The sequence below is a fragment of the Amblyomma americanum genome, chromosome 11, assembly GCF_052857255.1.
Source record: "Amblyomma americanum isolate KBUSLIRL-KWMA chromosome 11, ASM5285725v1, whole genome shotgun sequence".
NCBI lineage: Eukaryota > Metazoa > Arthropoda > Arachnida > Ixodida > Ixodidae > Amblyomma > Amblyomma americanum.
The window spans coordinates 132621585-132635011 of record NC_135507.1 but is presented as its reverse complement, the minus strand read 5'-3'; the positions used below and the strand labels follow the sequence as shown (position 1 = coordinate 132635011).

General features: G+C 49.7%; 1 protein-coding gene across 1 annotated transcript in view; it reads left to right on the top strand.

Annotated features, from left to right (window-relative positions):
- LOC144109894 (pancreatic triacylglycerol lipase-like) overlaps positions 1-13427 on the top strand; it is a 357922-nt gene that overhangs the window by 282623 nt on the left and 61872 nt on the right. The gene's annotated exons all lie outside the window — the stretch shown is intronic.

Genomic DNA, 13427 nt, shown 5'->3' with positions numbered 1-13427 from the left:
CGAATCACCGCTGCCGCACTGGGGCGAAAGCTGACACGCAGTCAACTGTGATATCCATTGATAGCCACAAGCTGCGCCGGCATTGTGGAGATAGACGGCCACACACTCTGAGGTGGGTCATCGAAGGTAAATAGTCCCTCGTCTCGCCGACCTTCCGCATTTGGCTGTCAGTGCGGTGATTAACAACCTCCAAAAATAAAGCATGCAGTTTTAGTGCCCTTCCTCCCGAATCACCGCTGCCGCACTGGGGCGAAAGCTGACACGCAGTCAACTGTGATATCCGTTGATAGCCACAAGCTGCGCCGGCATTGTGGAGATAGACGGCCACACACTCTGAGGTGGGTCATCGAAGGTAAATAGTCCCTCGTCTCGCCGACCTCCCGCATTTGGCTGTCAGTGCGGTGATTAACAACCTCCAAAAATAAAGCATGCAGTTTTAGTGTCCTTCCTCCCGAATCACCGCTGCCGCACTGGGGCGAAAGCTGACACGCAGTCAACTGTGATATCCGTTGATAGCCACAAGCTGCGCCGGCATTGTGGAGATAGACGGCCACACACTCTGAGGTGGGTCATCGAAGGTAAATAGTCCCTCGTCTCGCCGACCTTCCGCATTTGGCTGTCAGTGCGGTGATTAACAACCTCCAAAAATAATGCATGCAGTTTTAGTGTCCTTCCTCCCGAATCACCGCTGCCGCACTGGTGCGAAAGCTGACACGCAGTCAACTGTGATATCCGTTGATAGCCACAAGCTGCGACGGCATTGTGGAGATAGACGGCCACACACTCTGAGGTGGGTCATCGAAGGTAAATAGTTCCTCGTCTCGCCGACCTTCCGCATTTGGCTGTCAGTGCGGTGATTAACAACCTCCAAAGATAAAGCATGCAGTTTTAGTGTCCTTCCTCCCGAATCACCGCTGCCGCACTGGGGCGAAAGCTGACACGCAGTCAACTGTGATATCCGTTGATAGCCACAAGCGGCGCCGGCATTGTGGAGATAGACGGCCACACACTCTGAGGTGGGTCATCGAAGGTAAATAGTCCCTCGTCTCGCCGACCTTCCGCATTTGGCTGTCAGTGCGGTGATTAACAAATTCCAAAAATAAAGCATGCAGTTTTAGTGTCCTTCCTCCCGAATCACCGCTGCCGCACTGGGGCGAAAGCTGACACGCAGTCAACTGTGATATCCGTTGATAGCCACAAGCTGCGCCGGCATTGTGGAGATAGACGGCCACACCCTCTGAGGTGGGTCATCCAAGGTAAATAGTCCCTCGTCTCACCGACCTTCCGCATTTGGCTGTCAGTGCGGTGATTAACAACCTCCAAAAATAAAGCATGCAGTTTTAGTGTCCTTCCTCCCGAATCACCGCTGCCGCACTGGGGCGAAAGCTGACACGCAGTCAACTGTGATATCCGTTGATAGCCACAAGCTGCGCCGGCATTGGGGAGATAGACGGCCACACCCTCTGAGGTGGGTCATCCAAGGTAAATAGTCCCTCGTCTCGCCGACCTTCCGCATTTGGCTGTCAGTGCGGTGATTAACAACCTCCAAAGATAAAGCATGCAGTTTTAGTGTCCTTCCTCCCGAATCACCGCTGCCGCACTGGGGCGAAAGCTGACACGCAGTCAACTGTGATATCCGTTGATAGCCACAAGCTGCGCCGGCATTGTGGAGATAGACGGCCACACACTCTGAGGTGGGTCATCGAAGGTAAATAGTCCCTCGTCTCGCCGACCTTCCGCATTTGGCTGTCAGTGCGGTGATTAACAAATTCCAAAAATAAAGCATGCAGTTTTAGTGTCCTTCCTCCCGAATCACCGCTGCCGCACTGGGGCGAAAGCTGACACGCAGTCAACTGTGATATCCGTTGATAGCCACAAGCTGCGCCGGCATTGTGGAGATAGACGGCCACACACTCTGAGGTGGGTCATCGAAGGTAAATAGTCCCTCGTCTCGCCGACCTTCCGCATTTGGCTGTCAGTGCGGTGATTAACAAATTCCAAAAATAAAGCATGCAGTTTTAGTGTCCTTCCTCCCGAATCACCGCTGCCGCACTGGGGCGAAAGCTGACACGCAGTCAACTGTGATATCCGTTGATAGCCACAAGCTGCGCCGGCATTGTGGAGATAGACGGCCACACCCTCTGAGGTGGGTCATCCAAGGTAAATAGTCCCTCGTCTCGCCGACCTTCCGCATTTGGCTGTCAGTGCGGTGATTAACAACCTCCAAAAATAAAGCATGCAGTTTTAGTGTCCTTCCTCCCGAATCACCGCTGCCGCACTGGGGCGAAAGCTGACACGCAGTCAACTGTGATATCCGTTGATAGCCACAAGCTGCGCCGGCATTGTGGAGATAGACGGCCACACCCTCTGAGGTGGGTCATCCAAGGTAAATAGTCCCTCGTCTCGCCGACCTTCCGCATTTGGCTGTCAGTGCGGTGATTAACAACCTCCAAAAATAAAGCATGCAGTTTTAGTGTCCTTCCTCCCGAATCACCGCTGCCGCACTGGGGCGAAAGCTGACACGCAGTCAACTGTGATATCCGTTGATAGCCACAAGCTGCGCCGGCATTGTGGAGATAGACGGCCACACCCTCTGAGGTGGGTCAGCCAAGGTAAATAGTCCCTCGTCTCGCCGACCTTCCGCATTTGGCTGTCAGTGCGGTGAATAACAACCTCCAAAAATAAAACATGCAGTTTTAGTGTCCTTCCTCCCGAATCACCGCTGCCGCACTGGGGCGAAAGCTGACACGCAGTCAACTGTGATATCCGTTGATAGCCACAAGCTGCGCCGGCATTGTGGAGATAGACGGCCACACCCTCTGAGGTGGGTCATCCAAGGTAAATAGTCCCTCGTCTCGCCGACCTTCCGCATTTGGCTGTCAGTGCGGTGATTAACAGCCTCCAAAAATAAAGCATGCAGTTTTAGTGTCCTTCCTCCCGAATCACCGCTGCCGCACTGGGGCGAAAGCTGACACGCAGTCAACTGTGATATCCGTTGATAGCCACAAGCTGCGCCGGCATTGTGGAGATAGACGGCCACACACTCTGAGGTGGGTCATCGAAGGTAAATAGTCCCTCGTCTCGCCGACCTTCCGCATTTGGCTGTCAGTGCGGTGATTAACAACCTCCAAAAATAAAGCATGCAGTTTTAGTGTCCTTCCTCCCGAATCACCGCTGCCGCACTGGGGCGAAAGCTGACACGCAGTCAACTGTGATATCCATTGATAGCCACAAGCTGCGCCGGCATTGTGGAGATAGACGGCCACACACTCTGAGGTGGGTCATCGAAGGTAAATAGTCCCTCGTCTCGCCGACCTTCCGCATTTGGCTGTCAGTGCGGTGATTAACAACCTCCAAAAATAAAGCATGCAGTTTTAGTGCCCTTCCTCCCGAATCACCGCTGCCGCACTGGGGCGAAAGCTGACACGCAGTCAACTGTGATATCCGTTGATAGCCACAAGCTGCGCCGGCATTGTGGAGATAGACGGCCACACACTCTGAGGTGGGTCATCGAAGGTAAATAGTCCCTCGTCTCGCCGACCTTCCGCATTTGGCTGTCAGTGCGGTGATTAACAACCTCCAAAAATAAAGCATGCAGTTTTAGTGTCCTTCCTCCCGAATCACCGCTGCCGCACTGGGGCGAAAGCTGACACGCAGTCAACTGTGATATCCGTTGATAGCCACAAGCTGCGCCGGCATTGTGGAGATAGACGGCCACACACTCTGAGGTGGGTCATCGAAGGTAAATAGTCCCTCGTCTCGCCGACCTTCCGCATTTGGCTGTCAGTGCGGTGATTAACAACCTCCAAAAATAATGCATGCAGTTTTAGTGTCCTTCCTCCCGAATCACCGCTGCCGCACTGGTGCGAAAGCTGACACGCAGTCAACTGTGATATCCGTTGATAGCCACAAGCTGCGACGGCATTGTGGAGATAGACGGCCACACACTCTGAGGTGGGTCATCGAAGGTAAATAGTTCCTCGTCTCGCCGACCTTCCGCATTTGGCTGTCAGTGCGGTGATTAACAACCTCCAAAGATAAAGCATGCAGTTTTAGTGTCCTTCCTCCCGAATCACCGCTGCCGCACTGGGGCGAAAGCTGACACGCAGTCAACTGTGATATCCGTTGATAGCCACAAGCTGCGCCGGCATTGTGGAGATAGACGGCCACACCCTCTGAGGTGGGTCATCCAAGGTAAATAGTCCCTCGTCTCGCCGACCTTCCGCATTTGGCTGTCAGTGCGGTGATTAACAACCTCCAAAAATAAAGCATGCAGTTTTAGTGTCCTTCCTCCCGAATCACCGCTGCCGCACTGGGGCGAAAGCTGACACGCAGTCAACTGTGATATCCGTTGATAGCCACAAGCTGCGCCGGCATTGTGGAGATAGACGGCCACACCCTCTGAGGTGGGTCATCCAAGGTAAATAGTCCCTCGTCTCGCCGACCTTCCGCATTTGGCTGTCAGTGCGGTGATTAACAACCTCCAAAAATAAAGCATGCAGTTTTAGTGTCCTTCCTCCCGAATCACCGCTGCCGCACTGGGGCGAAAGCTGACACGCAGTCAACTGTGATATCCGTTGATAGCCACAAGCTGCGCCGGCATTGTGGAGATAGACGGCCACACACTCTGAGGTGGGTCATCGAAGGTAAATAGTCCCTCGTCTCGCCGACCTTCCGCATTTGGCTGTCAGTGCGGTGATTAACAACCTCCAAAAATAATGCATGCAGTTTTAGTGTCCTTCCTCCCGAATCACCGCTGCCGCACTGGTGCGAAAGCTGACACGCAGTCAACTGTGATATCCGTTGATAGCCACAAGCTGCGACGGCATTGTGGAGATAGACGGCCACACACTCTGAGGTGGGTCATCGAAGGTAAATAGTTCCTCGTCTCGCCGACCTTCCGCATTTGGCTGTCAGTGCGGTGATTAACAACCTCCAAAGATAAAGCATGCAGTTTTAGTGTCCTTCCTCCCGAATCACCGCTGCCGCACTGGGGCGAAAGCTGACACGCAGTCAACTGTGATATCCGTTGATAGCCACAAGCTGCGCCGGCATTGTGGAGATAGACGGCCACACACTCTGAGGTGGGTCATCGAAGGTAAATAGTCCCTCGTCTCGCCGACCTTCCGCATTTGGCTGTCAGTGCGGTGATTAACAAATTCCAAAAATAAAGCATGCAGTTTTAGTGTCCTTCCTCCCGAATCACCGCTGCCGCACTGGGGCGAAAGCCGACACGCAGTCAACTGTGATATCCGTTGATAGCCACAAGCTGCGCCGGCATTGTGGAGATAGACGGCCACACCCTCTGAGGTGGGTCATCCAAGGTAAATAGTCCCTCGTCTCGCCGACCTTCCGCATTTGGCTGTCAGTGCGGTGATTAACAACCTCCAAAAATAAAGCATGCAGTTTTAGTGTCCTTCCTCCCGAATCACCGCTGCCGCACTGGGGCGAAAGCTGACACGCAGTCAACTGTGATATCCGTTGATAGCCACAAGCTGCGCCGGCATTGTGGAGATAGACGGCCACACCCTCTGAGGTGGGTCATCCAAGGTAAATAGTCCCTCGTCTCGCCGACCTTCCGCATTTGGCTGTCAGTGCGGTGATTAACAACCTCCAAAAATAAAGCATGCAGTTTTAGTGTCCTTCCTCCCGAATCACCGCTGCCGCACTGGGGCGAAAGCTGACACGCAGTCAACTGTGATATCCGTTGATAGCCACAAGCTGCGCCGGCATTGTGGAGATAGACGGCCACACCCTCTGAGGTGGGTCATCCAAGGTAAATAGTCCCTCGTCTCGCCGACCTTCCGCATTTGGCTGTCAGTGCGGTGATTAACAACCTCCAAAAATAAAGCATGCAGTTTTAGTGTCCTTCCTCCCGAATCACCGCTGCCGCACTGGGGCGAAAGCTGACACGCAGTCAACTGTGATATCCGTTGATAGTCACAAGCTGCGCCGGCATTGTGGAGATAGACGGCCACACCCTCTGAGGTGGGTCATCCAAGGTAAATAGTCCCTCGTCTCGCCGACCTTCCGCATTTGGCTGTCAGTGCGGTGATTAACAGCCTCCAAAAATAAAGCATGCAGTTTTAGTGTCCTTCCTCCCGAATCACCGCTGCCGCACTGGGGCGAAAGCTGACACGCAGTCAACTGTGATATCCGTTGATAGCCACAAGCTGCGCCGGCATTGTGGAGATAGACGGCCACACACTCTGAGGTGGGTCATCGAAGGTAAATAGTCCCTCGTCTCGCCGACCTTCCGCATTTGGCTGTCAGTGCGGTGATTAACAACCTCCAAAAATAAAGCATGCAGTTTTAGTGTCCTTCCTCCCGAATCACCGCTGCCGCACTGGGGCGAAAGCTGACACGCAGTCAACTGTGATATCCGTTGATAGCCACAAGTTGCGCCGGCATTGTGGAGATAGACGGCCACACCCTCTGAGGTGGGTCATCCAAGGTAAATAGTCCCTCCCCTCGCCGACCTTCCGTCGATGGCTGTCAGTGCGGTGATGAACAACCTCCAGAAATAAAGCATGCAATTTAAGTGCCCTTTCTGCCGAAGCACCGCAGCAGAATTGAGACGAATGCTAAGAAGAGAGATCATCGAAGCTGATGAGATTGCCAAGTGCGGAAGCTCGTGTATATGAAAACCTTCAATTCTGCTATAAGAAAAAAAAATGAAAATTCTCGCGCTGTAAGATTATTTATTTATTTATTTATTTATTTATTTATTTATTTAAAAAACCAGCAGTACCCGAAGGCATTATAGCAGGGGGGAAATACATATTGTTTGCGAGAGGCCGTTGTTTGAGAAAGAAGAAAAAAAAAAGACGAGAAAAGTTCAGAATGGCGGCACAATAACAAACAAAAAAATTGAAAGGAATGAACGAGCAAATTAAACGAAGACACCGCAAGCAGCTACACATCTGGCAACAAAGCCCGAAAGATTGTTTCACTGTGACATTCAGCAATTTTCTTTGGAAGTCGGTTCCATTCGCTGACAGTGTGTGGAAAAAATTAATAACGAAAGACACTGGTCCGACAAATAAATTCTCTTCTTTCCATTTTGCGATCGCACCTCTTAGATACAAAATGAGGTGATTAGGTGCATGCCTTAAATTTGTGTGATGACGGGATTGTATAATTGGTTTTTTTTTCGGGGGGGGGGGGGAAGGAAATGGCGCAGTATCTGTCCCATATATCGTTGGACACCTGAACCGCGCCGTCAAGGAAGGGATAAAGGAGGGAGTGAAAGAAGAAAGGAAGAAGAGGTGCCGTAGTGGAGGGCTCCGGAATAATTTCGATCACCTGGGGATCTTCAACGTGCACTGACATTGCACAGCACACGGGCGCCTTTGCGTTTTTCCTCCATAAAAACGCAGCCGCCGCGGTCGGGTTCGAACACGGGAACTCGGGATCAGTAGTCAAGCGCCCTAACCACTGAGCCACCGCGGCGGGTGGATTGTATAGTTGTTTTGATTTCTTGTTTCGTTATCCTGCCATTCTTTTTTGTTGAAATGAGCTGCTGGCGTATATAAGCGACTGATCGGTCAATAAAATGCCTGAGTTGTTAGCGCTCTGTTCGGTCACTTCGTTTCTTCATGTGTTTTGTCTGTCTGGGCTTTAAACTCATTAAAACTTCCTTTAACTACGGTGTCACATATATTAAGGAGCCTAAATTAAATTTTAAAGGAAAAAGGTGTGAAGAAGACGACGCGAATTAACCGAAGAATAAAGAAAAGGAAGAAGAAGCATTCGGTGAGGTGGAGAGAGATGATTGGTGGAGAAGAGAAGAAGACGAGGACAAGGCTTACGTGGACTAACACCGAGGCTATAAAAGGGCGACTGAGAGCGAGGCACTGCTGGGGGGGGGGGGGGGGGGAACAGCAGAGAAGCGGTTGCTCCGTCGGGTCAGGGACACATCGGCTGGAAGAGAGCTACGCCGGCTACTGCTCCGGTGAGCTCGCGTTCTACGACTCCGCATCGTGGACTGCCTGCCGTGCCTGAGCCCGTTCCGGAGAGTCGACGGAGGACGCCACCACCTGCTACGGCCAGGGCTGTCTCCAGCGCTGTTGCCACCCATCCGGGTGGTGCCCCCACAGCAACAACACCGGCATCACCTCCACGGGCGCTTGGACCGGGAGCTTGTACGACACAGCCAGCGACGCCGCCAGCAACGCCAGCCCAAGCACGCCGAACGCCGCCTCGACGCCGGCTACGGTAGCTATACAACGCCACAGCCACACCGAACCAACCGTGAGCACGAACGCCGACCACGAATAGTAGAACGCTTGTAGTAGACGCTGGTAGCAGTGTGCCCGGGTCGTGTGTATTTATAGTCTTTGTGTTTTGTGTTAGTTTTGTTAGTATTGTGTTCTAGTGTGTGCGTCACGTAGGGTGTATTAAATGTGCGTTTGTGTGGGTACAGCCGTCGCCTAGTCCATTCTTTCGGTCCGAGTGTTCTCCGGATAGATTCGTGACATACGGCGCAAAGCCTCCTAGCTTGCTCTTAGCTGTCAAGGCAACAGCAACATTATACCTTGCCGGAACTGCCTTGAGGCGGTGCGAAATACCGTGTATGTAAGGTATAGCGACCACCTTTTCGCGCCCCGCCACTTCCTCAGCGTCATCCGAGTGTGTGTTCCTTTCCCTCAAGAGAGCGAAAAAACGCTCTGACAGGTAGGCGAGATGGGCAGTTGGGAACACAGCTGCCATTAGCATGGAAACCTGCTCGGAAAATGCATCCTCAACACAGTGATCGCAGGACTTACGTAAAGGTGTCGTGATGCACGCAGTTTCCAATCCGTCCTTCACCAGCCACGAATGCTTCCATTCAAAGCTAAGAAGAGGCTTCCCCGATCTGGGGCGGTAGCCCCACCACTCGTGGTCCTCCGCAAAGCGCTGGCCTAAATCAAGAATTTGCAAACGGTTCTTCTGGGGAAATTCAGACGTAAAATATAGGCCTTAAAGAGTCCTAAAACTTCTTGTGCCAACTTATCTGAGCCCTCCTTGTCCAATATTATTAAGAAGTCATCGACATAACGGAATGCTACTGTGCCGAGGTCTTCCAAGCAGGGCTGTAATGTCTTATCAACTTAAGACAGAAAAATGCAGCTGAGAAATGGTGCGACCTTAGACGATATGCATGCGCCTTATGTCTGCACGTAAATTCCAACCTGCAATCTGACAAAAGTGGAGTTGAGGTAAAAGGACAACAGCTCCATGAAGCTACCAACCGAAAATCCCAACTTATACAACTTATCTGAGGCTTCCTTGTCCAAGAAAATTAAGAAGTCAACATAACGGAACGTTGCTATGCCGAGGTCTTCGAAACAGGACTCTAATGCCTTAGCGACTTCAGACAGAAAAACATTCTGAGTACACTTTACTCTGCTTACGTGCAGGAATGCGAAAGCATGAAACGTTCTATAACGCATGTTTTTTTTTTTTTTTCACGACGCCATAAGAAACTGGATTACAGTAGAACTTAGTATGAAAAACGGGTGCAGAGTCTTGTGCTTCTTAAGGTGTTTTTGCCGAAACCCGGAAATCTTGTGCTGCCAAGTGCTACGCTCTGAAAAAAATCGCCCTGAACGGAATTTCCGCCTTGTGCGTCTTGGCCGTGAAGAAAAACATCCCAGTGAGTTTGTTTGGAGGCTTTCACCCTTGAACTTGCAGATAGAACTTCGGCCCTCGCTCCAAGATGCGCTTGTGCCCTGCGTCCATCTCCTCGCCTGCCAGCAATAAAAGTTTACCCGGGGCGCGTCCGGGCTTTGTATGACAAGGCAACAAGAGGAGTACAGTTTTCCACGTGAACTATGTGATTCCATCAACCGCATTGCTCCATTCTGGTAATAGTTTGCTAATAGCCGTGTTTGGAAGACCTCGGCATAGTAGCATTTCGTTATGTTGATGGCTACTTTAATTTCCTTGGACAGGGAGGGCTCAGATAAGTTGGCACAAGATGTTTTAGGAATTTTTAAGGCGTGTGGTCAAGGACTATCTTCTATTTCTTAATTTCCTAAGAACCGTTTGCACTTTCTTGATTTAGACCTGCGCTTTGCGGACGACCACGAGTGTTGGGGCTACAGCCCAGATCGGGGAAGCCTCTTCTTAGCTATGAGTCGAAGCATTCGAGGCTGTTGAAGGACGGGTTGGAAATCGCGTGCATCACGTCTCCTTTACGTAAGTCATGTCATCACCGTGTTGACAATGCATTCTCCGAGCAGGTTTCCAAGCTAATGACAGCTGGGTTCCCAACTGCTCATCTCGCCCGCGTGTCAGAGCGCGTTTTCACTCGCTTGAGGGATGATGCTAACGTTCAACAAATTCTTTCAGTCGGTATTCACAGAGGACAACGGTTGTCTGCCCAACATTTCTGCAGCACTCCCTGCCATATCTGATGCTGTAATTTCAGAGAATTTTAACTTGCTTTTGAACCTTGATAAAAAATCTCCAGGTTCCGATAACATACGAAACACTTTTTGAAGCGCTATGCGCAGTGGCGCGCAAAAAACTTGACAGTAATATTCACCAGATCTTTATATGACGATGAGAAAAGGAGCGTGAAAACAAGACGACGGACGAAGACAGAACACACAGCACGAGCGCTAACTTCCGACTAAAGGAAAAACACAAAACCGTGTCAACCGGGACCTGAGGTGAGCCTAACGACCGAGCGCAGGCGCCAAGGCTGGGAAGCGGAAAAAATCTAAGGAAAAAATTCAAAGGAAAAACGGCATAAGAAGATAAAGGTTATTGCAAACCTAGGAATCTCAATTCGCGTTTCGATAAGAATATAGAAGGCTCGCTCACACACAGATCACGCAAAGTAGCTATCTGTGTAGCTTCAAAGATTTCTCTAGTCAATTTATCTCCGCTTCAGGCAACGACAGAGCATTTATCCAGAAATGGCACGCACCCGCACTCCTTGCAGTGCACGGCCATGTTGCTGCCCGTTAACGACTTCATGTTGTTATTGTGTTCACGAAGCCTTTCGTTGAGGCACCTACCGGACGGTCCCACGTACTGCTTCCCACAGGACAGCGGGATGCTGTAAACGATGCCCTCAGTGCACTTAACAAATTTTTTTCAGTGAATTTTTTTTTTCCTTTTCTCATGGATCAATACCGACTCGCCCAACATTCCACCCTTGTCATTTATATGACGGCTCTTGACCGGATGACTGGAGGACCGCCGCGATTAAACCTCTACACAAAACCGCAAAAAAAGCACACATTTGGAATTACCGACATATATCTCTAACGTCGACATCATGTAAAATTTTAGAACATATAATTCGTAAACATATATTAGGTTTCTTGGAAGAGCACAAAGTACTTATCGATTTTCAGCATGGTTTCAGGCGTGGGTTTTCTACAAGTACACAGTTGAAACTGTGCATGACTTTGCTCAGTCGATTAATCGCGGAAAGCGAACAGACGGAATATTCATGGATTTCCGAAAAGCATTTGATAAGGTGTCGCATAAACTAATTCATCAATTAAGTTATGTTAAAAACGACCGGATACTTACATGGATTACAGCTCACCTCTCGAACAGGTGTCAATTCGTCACTCCAAACAATATTTCTTCTAGCAGTGTCCGGGTTGTGTCTGGCGTCCCCCAGGGATCCGTTTTGGATTTATATTGTTTATGAATAATATTGTGGCATATCTTTCATTCCGCGTGAAGCTGTACGTGGATTACTGTATTTTGTATGAAGCGGTGTCTTCAGTTGACCGGGTGCATCTAAATAATAACCTAGCGAAGGTGGTTGCATGGTGCAACGAATGGCAGATGTGCATTAGTTTCGAAAAAATCGTCTTTATGAAAATTGCGCACAAGAACATACCTCTTCATTTTGTGTACAGTACTTACAGCATATCAATATTATAGGTGACAGAGTATAAATATTTGGGTCTATGGATTACTAACAAACTCTCGTGGTGAAAACACATAGACGCTGTCGTAGCAAATTCAATGCGGAAACTCTTTTTCTTGAGACGATCACTAAAGTCACCACCACCTAGTGTTGGTCTATTGGCGGACAATTCCCACATCCGTCCGTTTATGACGTAATCATCTGGGACCCTTTCACGTTAACAAGCATTCAGAAATTAGAGCGAATACAGCATAAAGTAGTTAGATTTGTTTTTAACTCATATGGCCGCGTATCTGTGAGTGAGCTCGTGAGGCGAAGTGGGTTGCCCCCAGTCGTTGAGCGTAATCGTGTTTGCCGATTAAAGCTTTCCTTCCGGCTTATAAAAGGTCCTTATGAAGTTAACATTTCTCATTATTTTGCTTACTACTCAGGTTATAACGCGAGACAAAGGCATGCACTAACAATAACCTTTTTGAACGCGCGAAATAACTGCTTGAAATATTCTTTTTCTTTCGAGGACAATTATTTAATGGAACAAACTTAATCGCCAGACTGTTAATCATAATTCTTGACTGATGTTCGAGAAGTGCCTGTAAATGTTGCGAATTTGAGTGTGTTTATATGCGTGTATGTTTTTTTTCCCACCCTGCTAACATCCGCACTAGATTGCAGTATCTATAAATAAAATAAAATATATAAAATAATGCAGCGCGGTGCAACAAGCTGGCCGCTCTACCTCACCTCCGCCGTATTTCGCACCGCCTTAAGGCAGTTGTGGCAAAGCATAATGTTGCTGTAGTCTTCACAACTAAGAGCAAGCTAAAGGTCTTTGCGCTGCGTTAAGAGGGGGCTGGATAAAACTACGGGTAATCGTGCTCAACGCATAGTGTCACATCGAACTAGGCGCACCACTTGCAAAAAACAGCGTGGGTTATTGCTTTCGCTACCTTTTGGCTGAAACCACTACGGGCTGTTGTGCGATAGATATGGACATGTAGTGCTCGCCACCCGTTACGTGACTGAGCGCTGCCAGCTTTCTTGGCGGTAGCGAAGACTGTGAGCCACCGGTCGGTGAGATTAATAAAATGCGTTTGGAATCCGGGCGGCTTGCCCGGGCATAACAGGGCAGACAGGCAGATGTTTGACTGTGCGCCTGACTGGGCACTTCAACTCTATAGGGGGAAAGCGAATTGTAGTCTGGCACTGGACGTTCAATCTCATGAACGGAAATCTTAGGAAATCTCTGCACGCCTGACTTCCACGACACATCAGTAGTTAATGGAAGTGATAACCAAATCTTCCGGGAGACGGTTGAGGCTTACTACATCGGTAAGGCTAAAGACATGCATGTCGCTAAGCCGTCGGTGAATCTTCACCGTTAGGAATTTCCTTTTTAGATGATTCGCTAGTACGCCATTTACTTTCGATTCATTTTTTTTATCGCCCTTTCCCTGCTTTGGGGTTCGTGCGCGCGCATCTCTTTGCGAGTCTTCTTTTGGTGCTTTTCTTCAAAAAAATTTCAGTTTTTAGTCCAGCTTTGTTCTTT